The sequence below is a fragment of the Camellia sinensis genome, chromosome 13 (assembly GCF_055761805.1).
Source record: "Camellia sinensis isolate YWXY chromosome 13, ASM5576180v1, whole genome shotgun sequence".
Lineage (NCBI taxonomy): Eukaryota > Viridiplantae > Streptophyta > Magnoliopsida > Ericales > Theaceae > Camellia > Camellia sinensis.
Genome location: NC_138973.1, coordinates 44428624 through 44445373, shown reverse-complemented (window position 1 = coordinate 44445373; position 16750 = coordinate 44428624). Strand labels below are relative to the sequence as shown.

At 36.4% G+C, this 16750-nt stretch overlaps 1 pseudogene; it reads left to right on the top strand.

The window, feature by feature from the left end:
* The first annotated feature begins 475 nt into the window (after window positions 1-475).
* On the top strand, window positions 476-1427 carry LOC114322019 (putative glucan endo-1,3-beta-glucosidase GVI pseudogene; annotated as a pseudogene).
* Window positions 1428-16750: the final 15323 nt, after the last annotated feature.

Below are 16750 nucleotides of genomic sequence, written 5' to 3'. Positions count from 1 at the left end.
AATATAAAATGGTTAAAGGAAGCAAACCGAAGCCTGTGTGATACCACAGTCTCCTTAAAATAAATTCGCCGCCTCACCATTGGGTGCTGGAGGTACGCCGGCGTCTACTTCCCTGGATACGACGGTTTTTACCAACTACAATAGAAGCACATTCTGATTAGCTTAGCGAATGGACAATGACAGCACTCTCTCTCAGGAAGAAAATTATAGGAGAAGTAGACTGACAGTGTATGGATGTCAAGGAAAAATTCTATATCTCTTTTCAAGGAATAGGGCCTCCTTTTATATACCATGGGGGAGAAGAGAGGAGCCTCTAGCCATCAAGGCTGGCTACTAATGCTAGCAAAACTGCCCAATCAATTTTGTAAAACTGATGAGCCTTAAATGTGTGAGTTATATACATATTTATGAGGCAATTTCTTATTCAACCATTTTTCTCCAACAATTTCTACTTTATGTTCAATTTATGCAAATCATGATTCGTCTTAATACAGAAGCTGGAGTAGTTGGAGTAAACTATGGCCTACTAGGAAACAACCTCCCACCACCAAACCAAGTCATTGCACTTCTAAAATCAAGAAACATAACAAAAACACACCTCTTCGACCCAAACCTCGATGTCCTCACAGCTCTGAAAAATTCAGGAATCAAAGTCATCCTCGAAACCTTAGACCAAGACCTCCAAGACCTATCAACTAATGTTTCACATGCCGCAACTTGGATCAACACCAACATAGCTCCATACTCGGACATAATTCGATTCCTCTGCATATCTGCTGGCAACGAAGTCATCCCCGGTGACCTATCCCTATATGTTTTCCTAGCCATGGAAAATCTCAAAACAGCTTTAGAATCAGCTAATCTAGGAAACATCAAAGTAACCACATCGGTTTCAGCACAAATCCTTGGGATTTCATACCCTCTTTGTGAGCTCTGAAATGGGACAAATCTCTTCATTTTTAGAAGAAAATAAGAGCCCTTTGCAAGTCAATGTGTACCCTTACTTTGCATACATAGATAAGCCAAATGAGATTCAATTGTCCTATGCATTGCTAAACAGTAATGAGGTGGTTGTGAGGGATGGTACGCTAGAGTACAAGTGTTTGTTTGATGCTATTGTTGATTCAGTGTACTCTGCACTAGAGAAGGCAGGTGGTGAGGCCGTTGAGATTGTTGTATCGGAGAGTGGATGGCCATCTGATGGAGATGGTGAGATAGCAGCAAGTGTAGAAAATGCTGAAATGTATAATGGGAAGATGATTGAGCATGTTTCAGGGACATTAGGTACCCCAAAGAGGCCTGGGAAGAGCATAGAGACCTATGTGTTTGCTGTGTTTAATGAGAATCACAAACGTCCTGGGATTGAGCAGAATTTTGGATTGTACTATCCAAATATGACAGAGGTGTACCATGTTGAATTCAACTAATTGACTCGTAATTTGATGCTTTTTCTGTTTTTGTTTCTATTAACTAATGGTGCCAAGCAATCCATCTATCCTAAAAAGTTTCGCAGACTAGTCATTGACAGTAAATTGATATCGACAAACACAAATTAAAATACAAAAGACAGAGACAAATTAAAATACAAAAGACAGAGCACTCTCTAATACTAGTTGATTTTAGGTGAATTATGGTGAAATTGAGACTATAATTTCATCTTGCATGATATATGTTTTTATTATCATACATTTCTTATTATTATGATAATTATCTACTATCTTTTTCATATTATGTTTAAGCTTCCAGAAAGGATGTTTATGAATTTGCAATAAAATTACAAATCACATTTGCTCAAAGTTTAGTAAAGCTCATAAAATGAAGCACAACACTTTCTTGGAGAGGGGTTGAGACCATTAATTGTGCTTGTATTGTATTCTATATCTTTAGGTCTTGTTTGAGTGCTACATAAAGGGGAAAAAATTAATTTGATTATTATTTATTAGTCTAGAAAGGCTTAATTATCCTTTATTTTGGAGGGTTGGGGATTTCAAGTACCTTGCATGGGTTGGGAGCATTCATCTCCATGGGCCTGTTTGGTAGATTTTTTTTTCAGCTTATTTTAACTTTTAACTTAATTTAAGTTGTTTGATTGTGTTTGGTGTAACTTAATAATACAGATTATTGTTTTTTGTAAGTGAAAAATCAGTTTTTTCTTGAAGTGGCTGTGGGGGTGCTTAACAGATTCAACTTGAGCGGCAAGCTAGGAAGGGAGAGGCAAAATTACATAAATGTCCCTCATCAATTTCTACTAGTACCAAAAAACCAATATATAAATCCACAACCAAACATTGGTCACTTCTTCAAAGAGAGAAAACTTGAGAGGCGATTTTCTGCAGCGATTTCCAATGGCGCGAACCAAAAGCTCTCTCTCTCCCTCTCTCTCTCTCTCTCTCACGATCTAATGATGATGATTGCTGGCTAGGGTTTTGCAGGTGACGATCTAACAATGATGACGATCTGACGCTGGAGCTCTCTCAATTCTAAATTTAAGTTGTATTTTAAATTTTATATTAGTATTATTTAATTATAAATGAGAAAAATCCTAAATGTTTAATTAAATATCCATAAGAGTAAAATAAAATATTAAATGTTATGGATGTATGAGATAAAGTGTAATTAAATTAGGGATTATTTATTATAAAAAAAACATATAATTAGTTTAAAATTTGGGCCAAATTATAATTAAAAAAGAGAGAGAGAGAGAGAGAGGACCCTACGTTTCTCTTGCCTAGCCTGTAGATTGATGACTATGCATGAATGGTTTTAAAGAATTGGTGAGTCATCTAATCTAGAGGGACATGTGGAAACCTATTGGATAAATGGCTAGGTGGTAAGCTTGCCACATGTTAACACTTGATTAAGGATTAAGGGGTTTTCACCAACTATAAATAGAGGGAGTAGTAGAGTGCTAGGTAGGGAGGGCAACATATATACAAAGAAACACGAAGTCGATATTAGGAAAATAAAAGTTAAGGATCAATTTTAAGGTGAGTTATATTATGCCTTGAGTCACCATAATATGTTTTATGTATGTTTTGACTTATCATAAATTATTACATAAAAGTTTATGTTTTATAAATTATATTAATATTCCAATTACGTGGATTATTTTCTAAACCCTATTTGCTTAAAATGAAACCTATGGATATGTTTGTTTAACTTTTAATGATTATTTGACTATGACCTTATATACAATTATGTTTTGTAAATATTACCACTTGAGTCCCACACCTGGGGGGACTTAAATAACCATTGGCCTCTGTTTGACTACTTTGTGGCCCTCTGTTGTCCTGGATCTATTGACCTCTGTTTTGTCCGAAGCAAAGTGCTATGCGCAGATAAGTGCTAAACTATTGTGGGAGCCACCTTTATAATCCGTACGAGCCACCTCTTGAATCCATATCTCTGTTCTGACTGTCACTCCTATGACCACTGTTCTGTTTTGTTCGATACCGTGGTTATGGTTATTTATTTACATAATTTCAGTTTTGCTACTTAAATGATTATTTGTTCAGACTAAGTTATCTTAAATATTTTAGTTATATAACTATCCATGGTTATTTTGTGTCCCTTATACTCTTAGCATAATATTTCTCACTCTGCCATGTGCTTATAGTTGTTTACCAATTTTCAGGAAACAATACAATTCAGAAATAGCTTTTGGAAAGTCTTAGATGCGGGGCTGCAGAATAGACACATACAGCACTTTTATAATATTTTTATATGTAAATATTGGCATTTTTTTTAATACATTTTGTAAAAAAATAGAAACTCTGATGATTATTTTGGTATCCTCACTTAAATATTATTTCCGGTCGCATTTATTAATTTGTTCAAGAATTGGACGGAGGTAACTTCAGTTACTGGCCATTACGATACTTAACCCTTGGGTACGGAGAGCGGGTCGTGACACTATGATTGATCTGAATCCCTTCCATGCCATCACAATCGACCTTTCGCCGTTGCGATCTTAAATCCTAGTGCCACCATGTCGCTACTGTGCCTTCGTCGTCGTCCCCCATCTCCCATTGCGATCGATGGAGAAATTATCTCGGTGAAGCTCCCTTTTTGGTGAACTAGAGCTCTCTCTCTCTCTCTCTCCGGTGTTGTTCCGTGTATACGATGAAATGACGGCGAGGGATAAGAGGAGAAGAAGGAGTAGCCTGTAATAATCCAAAAATTTAAGTTGTCTCTTAAATTTTATATTAGTATTATGGTTATATGCGATAATATATTATTAAAAATAAATAAATATAATAGTGGTAATAATAATAATAAATAAATAAATATATGAAATAAGAATAATAACGATAATTAATAATAACCACACCAAAGTGATAAGGCCAATAACAAATGATAAGGGTAACATTAATTAACCGACAATTAATTAAGGGATTTGTAAATCTCTCCAGGGAAAAGAGGTTATGCCATATGTGTTATCTAGGCCTTAGGTGAGGTGAGTCTCCATGGTTAGGCATCTTGTGCTTGTGTATATATAAGAGAATAGGCGACTGCCATTTGAGTGAAAGGAGTGAGGGAAAAGGAAGCGAAGAAAAGGGAAAAAAAATAATGGAAGTCGAAAGAGTTTTTGGTAGTGGAAAGGAAAGAGTAAGGTACTACTTTTAAGGTGAGCTATATTATACCTTGAGTTACCATGATATATTTTACGTATGTTTTGACTTACCATAATTTATTTTATACAAGTTATGTTTTATAAATTATATTAATATTTCAATTACGTGGGTTATTTTCTGACCCCTATTTACTTAAAATGAAACCCATTGATATGTTTGTTTATATTTTAAAGAATATTTGATTATGACCTTATAAACAATTATGTTTTGTAAGTACCACCACGAGAGTCTCACATCATGGGGGACTTAAATAACCATTGGCCTCTGTTTAGTCACTTTGTGACCTCTGTTGTCATAGATGTATTGACCTCTGTTCTGTGCGGAGCAAAGTGTTATGTGGAGATAAGTGCTACACTATTGTGGGAGCCACCTCTATAATCCATACGAGCCACCTATTGAATCCGTACCTCTATTCAGACTGTCACTCATGTAACCTCTGTTCTGTTTTGTTCGATACCGTGGTTATGGTTATTTATTTACATAATCTCAGTTTTGCTACTTAAATGATTATTTGTTCAGACTAAGTTATTTTAAATATTTTAGTTACATAACTATCTATAGTTATTTTGTGTCCCTTATACTCTTGGCATAATATTTCTCACGCTGCCATGTGCTTATAGTTGTTTACCAATTTTCAGGAAACAATGCAATTCAGAAATAACTTTTGAAAAGTCTTAGACGCGGAGCTGCGGAACGGACACACACAGCACTTTTATGATATTTTTATATGTAAATATCAGCCTTTTGGTCAATAAATTTTGTAATAAAAATAGAAGCTCCAATGATTATTTTGGTACCCTCACTTAAATTTTATTTCCGCTTGCATTTATTAATTTGTTCAAGAATTGGCCGGAGGTAACTTCAGTTACTGGCCATCACGATGCTTAACTTTTGGGTACGTGGAGGGGGTAGCGACATTGCCGGGGCTAGGGTTTTTAGTGTTTTTTTTATTAATTTTTTTTATAAAAAATAATAATAAAAATAAAGCATTTTACGCCATTAATGAAATAAATTTTTATATTGATTGATACTAATTAATAATTTTAGTATTTATTGATACTAATTAAGCCATTAATTGATAATAGATTAAATTAAAAAAATATTAATTGGCATTTGTAACAATTTTTAATAAATTAAAAAAATATCAATTAATATTCATGTATTTATAAACTAAATGAATATAATTTGAAAATTTTAATTGATATTTCAAATTTTTTTTAAATTTTCTCATGATCAATCTCACCGTGCTTGCACCACTTCTAATTTGAAAAAATAAAATATAAACTAAAGAAAAGAAAAAAAAAATTAAGAAAAAGAAAAAAAAAAGTGAAGAAAAGAAAAAAAAAATAAGGAAAGAAGAGAATAAAAAACAATTAAGAGAAGAAAAGAAAAGAAGAAAAAATAAAAAAGAAAGAAGAAGAAAATAAAATAAAATAAAATGAAAGGAAAAAAATGAGGGGGGCAAAAAGGACATTACACAGTAAAAAGTTATTTTACAACTTATTCATCCATAATCTCACACTTTCCCACAACTCTACCAAACGAGGCCAATATATGGATGGCGGAGCGATGGTCCCTTTTTTCAAACCAATGTAACAATTTTATTTATTTATTTTGCTTTTTATTTTTTTGTTTCATCCAAATATATGTCACATTACATCAAGAAAAAATAACATTTTCCTTCAAAATTAAGAAGCAAAGCATTTATAAATGATGCTTCAAACTAGGGGCGCTCGTGGTTTAGTTATGGACGGTTTGGTTTGCTATTTGGACCCGCCTGCATATATGCGGTTTGGGAAAAATTGAACCCGCAACCACCTGCAGTGCATTTTGCGATTTGTGCAAATAGGATTCGCGGATGTGAGGGTGATTGTGGGCGGTTTACGGATTATATTTTTTTCTTTAAAAAGAACAGTCAAAATATGTTTGCTAAACCAAGCCTTCAACAAAACTTCTAGTGAAAATTTTCCTACTGTTAGGCAAACATCTTTCTATCTAAACAGAATCAAGTATATAGGCACTAGTTATTCAAAATATGCACATTCACAATCTAATAGAAAATACAAATAAATTTCAAGAACTAAGATGAAGAGAAAGCAAGTTCAAAACATATTTGTTTTTTTCCTTTTTTATTCTAAAAAATCAGCAAAGCAAAACAATTGTAGATCAAATTCTTCAGAACACCGACGTGGTTGTCTAACACGGTGGTAGTAAAAAAGAAGACTGCAAATGGAGGTTTGTGTGGATTTCACAAACCTGAATAAGGCTTGCTTGAAAGACTACTTCCTTTTGCCAAAGATAGACCAACTAGTCGATGCCATATCTGGTCATGGAAGGATGAGTTTCCTTGACGCATACCCAGGCTATCGTTAGATATCCATGTATGCTCCAGGCGAAAAGAAACAACATTCGTCACTCCGTAAGGACTCTACTGCGATAGAGTGATGCCTTTCAGGTTGAAGAATACCGGGGCAACATACCAGAGGCTAGTAACAAAGATGTTCAAACATCCAATTGGGAAGACCGTGGAAGTCTACATCAATGACATGGTGATAAAAAGTAAGGAACCTTCAGATCATCAAACCAACTTGAAGGAGATTTTTGATATATTAAAAACATATTAGCTTCGGTTGAATACCTCCAAGTGCACTTTTGGAGTGGGATCTGGCAAATTTCTGGGATATCTAGTGACTAAGAGAGGAATTGAGGCAAGTCCCGATTAGATCAAGGCCATCCTAAATTTAAAAAGCCCAATGACAGCAAAAGAAGTCCATGTTCTGACCAGTAAAGCAGTTGCGCTGAATAGATTCGTTAGCCAAAGTTCGGATAAGTGCAAGCCATTCTTCCAACTACTGAAGAAGGCTACAAACTTTCTATAGATGGATGAATGCGAAGTCGTCTGTCTAACTTGAAGAAGTACTTGACAACCTCACTGGTATTGTCAAACCCAATTCCAGGAGAATATCTATTCTTATATTTGGCAGTCTCGGACCATGCCGTCAGTGTTGTGGTCGTTCGAGAAGAAGAATGTGAGCAGAAAGCGGTGTACTACGTGAGCAAGACCCTGGCAAGAACAGAAACAAGGTATCTACCTTTGAGAAAATTAACACTCACCCTGGTAATGGCATCAAAGAAACTGAACCATTACTTTCAAGCTCACAAGATGGTGGTGCTTACGGAGCATCCGCTGAAGTCCTTACTGTAACATGGGGATTTGACAGGCATAATAGCATGATGGGCTGTGATTCTAGGTCAATATGACATAGAATACAAACCAAGGACATCAATTAAAGGTCAAGTCTTGGCCGACTTTGTTACTGAGTTCACACAGAGCGTAAGGTCGAGGCCCAGACTAGTAAACCTTGGCCTAGGGTGCACATCAGAACCAAAAAAGGCACAATTGGCACCACAGAGCTCCATGCCAGTAGGACAAAAGAAAGATCAAGAGAAATCGAAGCCTTGTGACATCTACATTGGCGAGTCATTTCACCTTTTTGTCGATCGCAATTTAAACTGACAAAGAGTGATGGTAGAAGTCATGTTGGTCTCACCAGTTGGACAGATTATAAAACAGTCAATTCGACTGGGGTTCTAGGCCTCAAATAACGAAGCAGAATACGAGACACTAATTGTCGGTTTGAAATTAGCAATAATAGTCAAAATCAAAGATGTGGTAGTCTATTGTGACTCCCAACTCATCGTGAACTAAGCAATAGGAGAATACGTAGCTCGAGATAAGATGATGGTGGTCTATGTCAGAGAGGTCATCAAATTACTAGCACAATTCTAGAGTTATTGGCTACAATAGGTCTGTCGAGAAGACAACAGCTATGCAGATGCCCTGACCAACCTTGCTAGCGCCATAAAGTCGGGCATGTCGAGAACAATAATGGTAGACTACCTATCAGGATGAAGCATAGAACCCTTAATAACGGAATACGAGGTAATATGCATAAAACTGGGCCCAAGTTGAATGAATGCCCTAGTAAAGTTTATCAGAGATGGACAATTGCCAAAAGACAAAAATGAGGCACACAAGATCAAATTAAAGTTGGCCAGATTTTGCTTATCAGCAAAAAGCCATTTGTACAGAAGGTCCTTCATCGGACCCTTGCTGCGATGTGTGCATCCCACCCAAGCAGAAAACTTCATATGCGAGATCCACGAGATCACTACAACTTATACGAGTTTCAGAGACCAATTTTTTTAGTTTCTAAAAGTGAAACTTTTGTTGCAAAAGACATTTAGAGACCAATTTCTATCGTCACGAGGATAATCGCTAAAAGGTCGTCCCGAAAAGTCAAAAACAAAGCTTTTAGTGACAAAATTTTAAAAATGTCACTAATAAATAGACTGTTAGGGACAAAATAATTTGGTATCCAAATGGTTTACTTTTTGAGACAAAAAATTTGATTCTAAAAGGATAATAATTCATCACTAATGTTCAATTTTCGTTCCTAAAAATCTAATAATAACACTTTTCGCAACAAAAATATTTGGTCCCTAAAAAATAATTTTGTTGCTAAATTTAAGTCTCTAAAACCTTAATTTTTTGTAGTGAGGAGTTTGTGAAAGTCATACTAGAGGCAAGTCCCTTGCCCATAAAGCCATATCATAAGGGTATTGGTGGCCCTATATGCAAAAATATGCCGAAGCCTAGGTCAAGAAGTGCGAAAAGTGTCAACGGTTGACACTCTTAATACACCAGCTAGCTGGAGACCTGAACCTAGTGTCTAGTCCCTAGCCATTTGCCCAGTAGAGCATAGATCTGATTGGGCAATTGCCCAAGGAAACTGGACAAAGAAAATTCTTACTAGTAGGTACGGATTACTTTACAAAAGTGGGTGGAGGCAAGACCTTTGGCCAAAATCTAAGATGTGGATGTGAGAAATTTTCACCTGAAAGAATATTATTACCAAATTTGGGCTCCTAAGAGCCATTGTGGCAGACAATGGTACCCAGTTTGATAGCAAGTTGATCGAGAACTTCTACACGAAGTACGAGATTAAGAATTACTACTCAACTCCCAGCTTTCCTCAAAGCAATGGCTAGGCCGAGGCCTCTAACAAGACCATCCTGGATAGAATAAAGAAGAGATTGGAAGCTACCAAGGGCAAGTGAGTGGAGAAGTTGCCTAATGTTTCGTGGGCATATCACATCATGCCGAGAAGATCTACTAAAGAATCACCTTTTGCCATGGCTTATGATGCCAAGGCTGTCATACCACTAGAGATCGACATTCTTGGAGTGAGAACTCAGAGTAGAAAACGGGACAAACGAGGAATTCCTTGCCCGAGATCTAGACTTAATTGAAGAAAGAAGGGAAAAAGTAATAATTCCGCTAGGGGAATACCAGCAGAGATTTGTAAGGCATACAACAAGAAGGTAAACCTTAGAGAGTTCTAAGCTGGGGGCCTCGGTCTAAGGAAATTTGTCAGCAACAAAAAAGATTCCAGGGAGGGTAAGCTTGGCCCGAACTAGGAAAGACCATACAAAATCATCTTGATCGCCGACAATGGCACTTACCAGTTAGAAGACAACAATGGCAAGGAACTGCCAAGACCATAGAACACCAGTAATTTGAAATTCTCTTATCATTAAGTTTTCAAGTTTTTAATATGTAATCTAAATGATCTAGCTGAAGTATTAATAATACTAGTTTGATTTTATTCTTTACAGAATGCTATAAAATTTACTGTTAGATAAGACTAAGAAGTGTTAAGCCGATGTTCCCAAGGTGAACTAGGTGATTAACTTAGACTTGCAATGATGGCCAAGTTAAACAAAATTAAAGAGATGTTTTTATAAGAAACAAGACAAAACCAGCCACGATCTGGCTGGTTTGAACAAAAAAGCCGAGGTAAGATAGTACTTTTGGTGTACTAATGTCGAGCCTTAGATGCTTTGTTTAGACGAGCTAAACACGATGACCTTGATCATGGATGTCTAAGTCAGACTTAGACAAGATTTAGACAATACGTCCTTAATGTGAACCTAAGTGATACTTAGATTTACATTAGGGGGCAAAGCACATAAATGAGTTAAGTATGACACTTGTAAAAATGTTTCACACTATTTTGCAAGTTAGCTGAAATGAATTTTTGCAAATTAAAGTCACCCGAGATAGTGATCCGAGATAATCGAGAGAAGTTCTATCCGAGATATATTAGTCCGAGATATTAAGAATACATTGTACTTAGAAGATTATTAAAAAGAGGTAGAGCATAAAGAAAAACACAAGATATATGAAAGACAACAAGCATTCCAACACTTGGTCAAAAACAGGCTTACATATAAATGGGGAACTTGTTCTAATACACGAGAAGATACTTCGGCCTGGCAAAAGAAAAAAAAAGAAAAGAGAATGTTCAAAGTGCAGACAAAAGCAAGAAAAAAGCACAACTGGCAAAGAAAATTCTAAGTGTATGATTCTAGAGCAACATTCTCCATCTGTTCCACTTCGGCAGTTGGTGGTGTGTCGGCCTCAACGGATAGAGCAGTACCATTTTTAGTCCCGGCATCAGCTGCTATCTCCTCATCCATCTTCTTAAGGGTCTCATCCAGGCTCTTGTTTATGGTAGCGATTTTAACCTCAATAGTATTGGTCTTTTCTAGATTTGCACTCTTGGGGGCCTCGGTCTCATCTTCTTCAGTCTGGTCTAGGACCTGATCATTCAAAGTAGAGGACTAGGTCTCAGCAGCAGCAGCATCATCTTCAACTTCTTATTCCTCTTCTCCTTCCTCCTCGAATTGGACTAGAGTAGGAGTGAAGGGTACTTTGAGTTAACCGACATCTCTGAGGAAAGAATCTTTGGGGATAGAGAGCTTTTCCAAGGTCGTGGACCTCCCGAGATAATAGCCTCGGTTACATGCCTGGTTGACCTGCTTCTGATATTGTTCCCTAACGTCTGTTTGGCTTTCAGCGAAGGCTTTTTCATCAGTAACTTTAATCTCGGCATCCTTTGCAGCTAATGCCTTGGCTAGATCCTCCTCGGCTTTAGTAACCCTTTCTTCAACAGTCTTGGTCAAGGCCTCAGCCCGTTGCTCACCTCTGCTAGTTACATTCAACTTGTTCAGCGATTTCCTTCTTGCCGCCTCGACCTCGTTAAGTTGGTAGAGGGTGCTGGTCGCTTCTTGAGTCTTTTTGATTAAGTCTTTCTTTATTAACTTAGCCTTGTAGACAAAGTGTAACAAAAAAAAGATACATTAGTACAATAGCAAAAAGTAATACTAAGTACAAAATATTAAAAAGACAAAAGAGACAGAAGCTTACGATAATGGTGTTCCTCATCATAAATGCAAACTATTCATACTCATTAAAGTCACCGATTGCTTCCATGTCAGTAGGAAGGAGCACGACAGCCGACAAGTTATCTCGGGCTGACAAGAGGCACTCTTGCTCAATTTGATGGGGCGGCCATCAATGGAGATGTTAGGGATGAAGGCGTCCGAGGTATCTTCAGCAACAGAAGACGTTGATCATTTGGGTGGAGGGACATCGACAGAATTAATGGTGGCCTACCTCTTCTCAGCCTCCGCTAACTTTGAGATCGACACAGAGTCCTCGGGATCTTTCTTGAGGGAGAAATGGGCGACGGTGACTTTAGCCTTGGCTTTGGACTTTTTCACTCTCTTTGGCTTCTTCACTGTTTGGAGCGATGAAGAAGAGTGGACAGTGACAACATCAGAAAGACCAACAAGAAAATCTTTTGCAACAGCAAGATTGAAACCCATCTCTTTGAAGGTGGCGACGATGGTGACTTCGGTCCCAAGTCAGATGGCTGAAAGGGCTAACGGAGGATTTCTAGATTGTAAGCCGGTAGTCCTGAACCTTGGCGCTTCTAGCTTCTGGTCCTGCCTGCAGAAGCGTTTGGCGGACGACAACAGCGATGGCAACGACATTTGGAGGGCAGAATCTGTTGAAAAGGAGCCGACATTGATGGTTGGTCGGCTGGGTATGAAGAAGATCTTTAATCTGCCCTTTGGAGAGGCAGTTAGTGTTGATATAGAGGGGGGAGATTTGCTCTTGGATAGGACGTTGAGGAATGGGGACTTATACGTAACAGTATAACCCAAAACAAATAAAGCCTTGTGAATATTGACGGGCAAATCCAAAAGCCTTTGTAGGTCAGCTCTAGGGATGTAGTATTTGGGGAAGTTCTTGTCAGGTTGAAGGAGACCTACATAAAAAAGAAAAGTTAAGTAATCAACAAAGTGGTGAAGCAAAACACTTAGGCGGATAACAGGCAACATGTGTGTATTCTAAGGGTGACTTACTTTTGTGATCTCCTAGGATGCTTCTGGAGAGTAGAAAAAGGTGGAGGTTGTCATCAAGAGAAAACTCCCAGTTGCCCAAGATAATAAGATAATCATCCTCTACACCCTTGTTGGAATTAGGGAGATCGACAATCATCTTGAAAGCTGTAGACCTTGGTTTCAGGTAGTAAGTTATACCATTTTTGGATTTGAGGGTACACATTGTATAACAATATTGGACGTCTTGAAGGTTTAATCGGGCTCTATGCCGGTGATTAAGTTCGGCTATGCCATTGATCAGGCAAAAGGTGTTAATGGGTAATTGCATGGGTTTCAGTTTGTAGAAATTAAGCATCTCCCTAAACAGGATATTAAGGGAAAACCTAACTCTGCCCTCAAGGATTAAAACTACGAGGAAAGGCATGTAATTTTCTCCTAGAATGATTGAATTATTCTTGCCAGTGAGTCTGATATGGACATCGGCCGGGATATTGAACTCTCAACGAAAACCTCTATCTTAGGGGGACTATCTACTCTCCACTTGTGCATACCCATGACGGCAGCAGAATGAGATTGGTGTTTTTTTTTACTAAGAAAGGCTTGGTACTCATTAAGGACTTAAGAACCTCGGCGTAATCTAGGGAGTATCAAGATGAAGACTCGGGGAATCCGTGGAAGGCTATGAACACAGTTGGTTTCGATTTTCCTAGTGTATAATGATCTAATAAATCCCAAGCCTAACACTATGAAAAACAATTGAAATAGGTAAGAATTGAAGAGAGAAATTTAGAAACAAAAAAAGAGAAAAAGAAAACAAATTCCAAAGTTCGACTCAAAAGACAAGAATGCATTCGAAACATGAATGAACAAATGAATGCAAGAAACGTAAGGGTTGGTGATGATTCATAGTGCTAATGTGCAAAAATAAAGAAAGATGTAAAGCATATAGATATGAAAGCATGGAGATTCTATAAAAAAATTGAAAATCAAAATAAAAAAGGAAGAGATTCAAGGACTTACAGATTGGAGCAGTAGAAATAAAGGCCAAAATGTCGTTCGCCGAAGTTAGGCGATGCTTTTGACCAGAACCGAATGATAGAATGCTTGCCGAAAATGACGAACGTAGCTAATTGCAGAAAGCTTCGCGGGTACAATAATGACGGTTTGAAAGAATTCTATAGAGAGAGACTCTGGTGGAAGAAAGAGGATTGTAATTGCAAAAGTGAAGAGACGAAGAGAGGAGAGGTTTTTGTTGAAAAAAAGGAAAAAAATGACAACCCTGAGTGAAATGCCTAGGTAGAGGTGTCATGGTGATGTCAAGCAGCGTAGGTCAGAAAAGAAGCGACGCGTCTAACGCATGAGGAGTACGAGCTAGTTGGGCAATACCACGTGGAAAAAACGGTTGTGAAAATTGTGCGTGACAGCATGCATACATGTGAGATTCTTAGGGTTCTTGAACTAGTGCATCACGATGTTGGCTAACAGTACAATCTTGTTTGAGATGTTAATGAAAGAACACATTGATTCTTGATAAGTGGACATTTAAGTCCTTGTTTCATGAAGTCGACAAGTTATGATCTCGGCCGAAGGAGTATCTCTAGCATGTTGTTTAGCCAACATGTTGGAAGATCGGACAATATAGGTTCCATTATCTCAAGCTACCAAGGTAATAGTACCTAGGAAGCAGTTATGGGGGATGTATTTTTAGGGTCGTGCCATGTGGCCGAGGTGCCGCTGAGGTGTTGGCTAAGGTGCCACGTGGACGAGCCAGATTGCCGAGATGATTACGGTGTTGCCGAGATATAGTGAATTAATACTAGAATCCGAGATATTTAGATAGAGAACAAGAGTCCTAGAAAAGTGATGCTCTTAGTTCGGATAAGGATGAGGCTTTTGATCTAACTAAGAGTCTGAGATAAACATTGTGCTTGAGTCCTATGAAATGAGACTTCTAGGGGACGAAGGCACTGTTGGCTATAAAAGTGAGGCACCCTGTGGGTCTAAGGTATGCTTTTACTTGTGTACTGAATATTTGTTTGATATCTTTAAGAGATAAGTTGATTGACTTGATCGTTAGAGTACTCCCGAGTGGACGAGCCATCGTGGTATTCTCTTCTTCTTGTTAGCAAGTGCTTGGTTTAATCTATTCTGTTGTGTGCACTCTGGCTAAGTTCCCAATTTGGTTGTGAGATTGGAAATCAACACGCATAACCTGTAAAACTAGTGGGCCTGAGTAAGGGAGTTTGGAATCCCTCTATTGGCTTCGGCGATACACCCTGTTCCTTCTTATGGACCGCCTTGACCTGTTTCCAATTGGAAAATGGTATTCGAAGCTCTTCAATTTTATTTGCAAAATTGCAATTTGTGATATACAAGCAAGTCCTTGCTCAGAATTTGCAACATAGTTTGGTTTTGAAAAACATCCTTTCAATATTATGTACAAAATTGCAGTTTGTAGCATTTTCTGTCTGATTTTGAATAGAAGTTATCCTTAGGAATAAAATGGGAAAAACTTTAAAGGGTAAATTACACTAACACCCATGAGATTTCTGTTTAATACAGATTCTTCCCTCACGTTTGAAAAATTACATTCCCTTCCTGAGGTTTGTAATCTCATTACAAATTGCCTCCTAGATTGCTAATGTTATGCCCTAAAATCTTTTAAATGACCATTTTGTCATTTATCTTACCATTTTTTCTTCCTATCATTATGATTACATTTTACAATTTTTTATCATTAAATTTTACCTGAACATATTCTTATTGAGTGATGATATACAAACATAAATTTTATGTAAAATTTTCAAACAAAATGATATAACTTAATGGTAACCTTTCACTTTAAAACAAAACACCCATAAACATGATTTATATTTACAACAATATCACATTCACAACATCTTTATTATATTTTTTATATAAATTTTTATATATGAATAGAAATTTTCATTTTTATTTCCACCGTCATTTTTTTTCTCGTCTATTTACCCACTTTTATTACAGTAATACCAAACATCGCCATTCACATTTATTACAATATTACTGATTTTTTTTGGTATTTAGTGAATTTAAAAAAAATCACAAATTATTATATTTCTTAGTATATCTAGATTAGGTGTATCTAAAAATAAAAATAAAAATTACTTAAAATATTAAAAAAATTCAGTAAAAATTAAAAAGACACGAAAAATAAAAAAATAATTTTTTGTGTGAGTTAAACCAAAAAAAATAATTGTTATTTCTCTTGAAATGACATGAACAAAATATCATATTTTATTATTTTATATGTATAAAGGTTAATGGGCAAATATGTCATTTTAATCTGACAGAAAGATAAATGTAATTTTTCAAACATGAGAAAGAGATCTGTATTAAATAGAAACTTCAGGAGTGTCAGTGTAATTTACCCAACTTTAAATTTGAAGGACGAAAGTAAGAAAAAACAAACTTGAATGACCAAGATGAGAAAGTGACCGAACATAAAAAGGATAAAATGTAATTTATCCAATAAAATGTAATGAAATAGGGGAAGCCTATGATGTGGACCCCTTCATGATATGAACTCTATCATAAATTGGTATAATATTTAATACAAAATTTTATAATATCAATTAAAAAAAATGTAATTTCATTATAAATTAATATAATAAAATATTTAAAATTTTATAATTTATATAATAAAAGTTTATGATTTGATTATAATATTTTTTATTCTGTTAATTTATAATAAAATTATGCATATATTATAAAATTATATTTATTTATAATAAAAATATATATGATATACAGTCTAAAGTTGCGCACACCATAAAAGGAATCATTTCCAAAAAGAGGACCCCAAGACAAGCAGAAAGGGATTG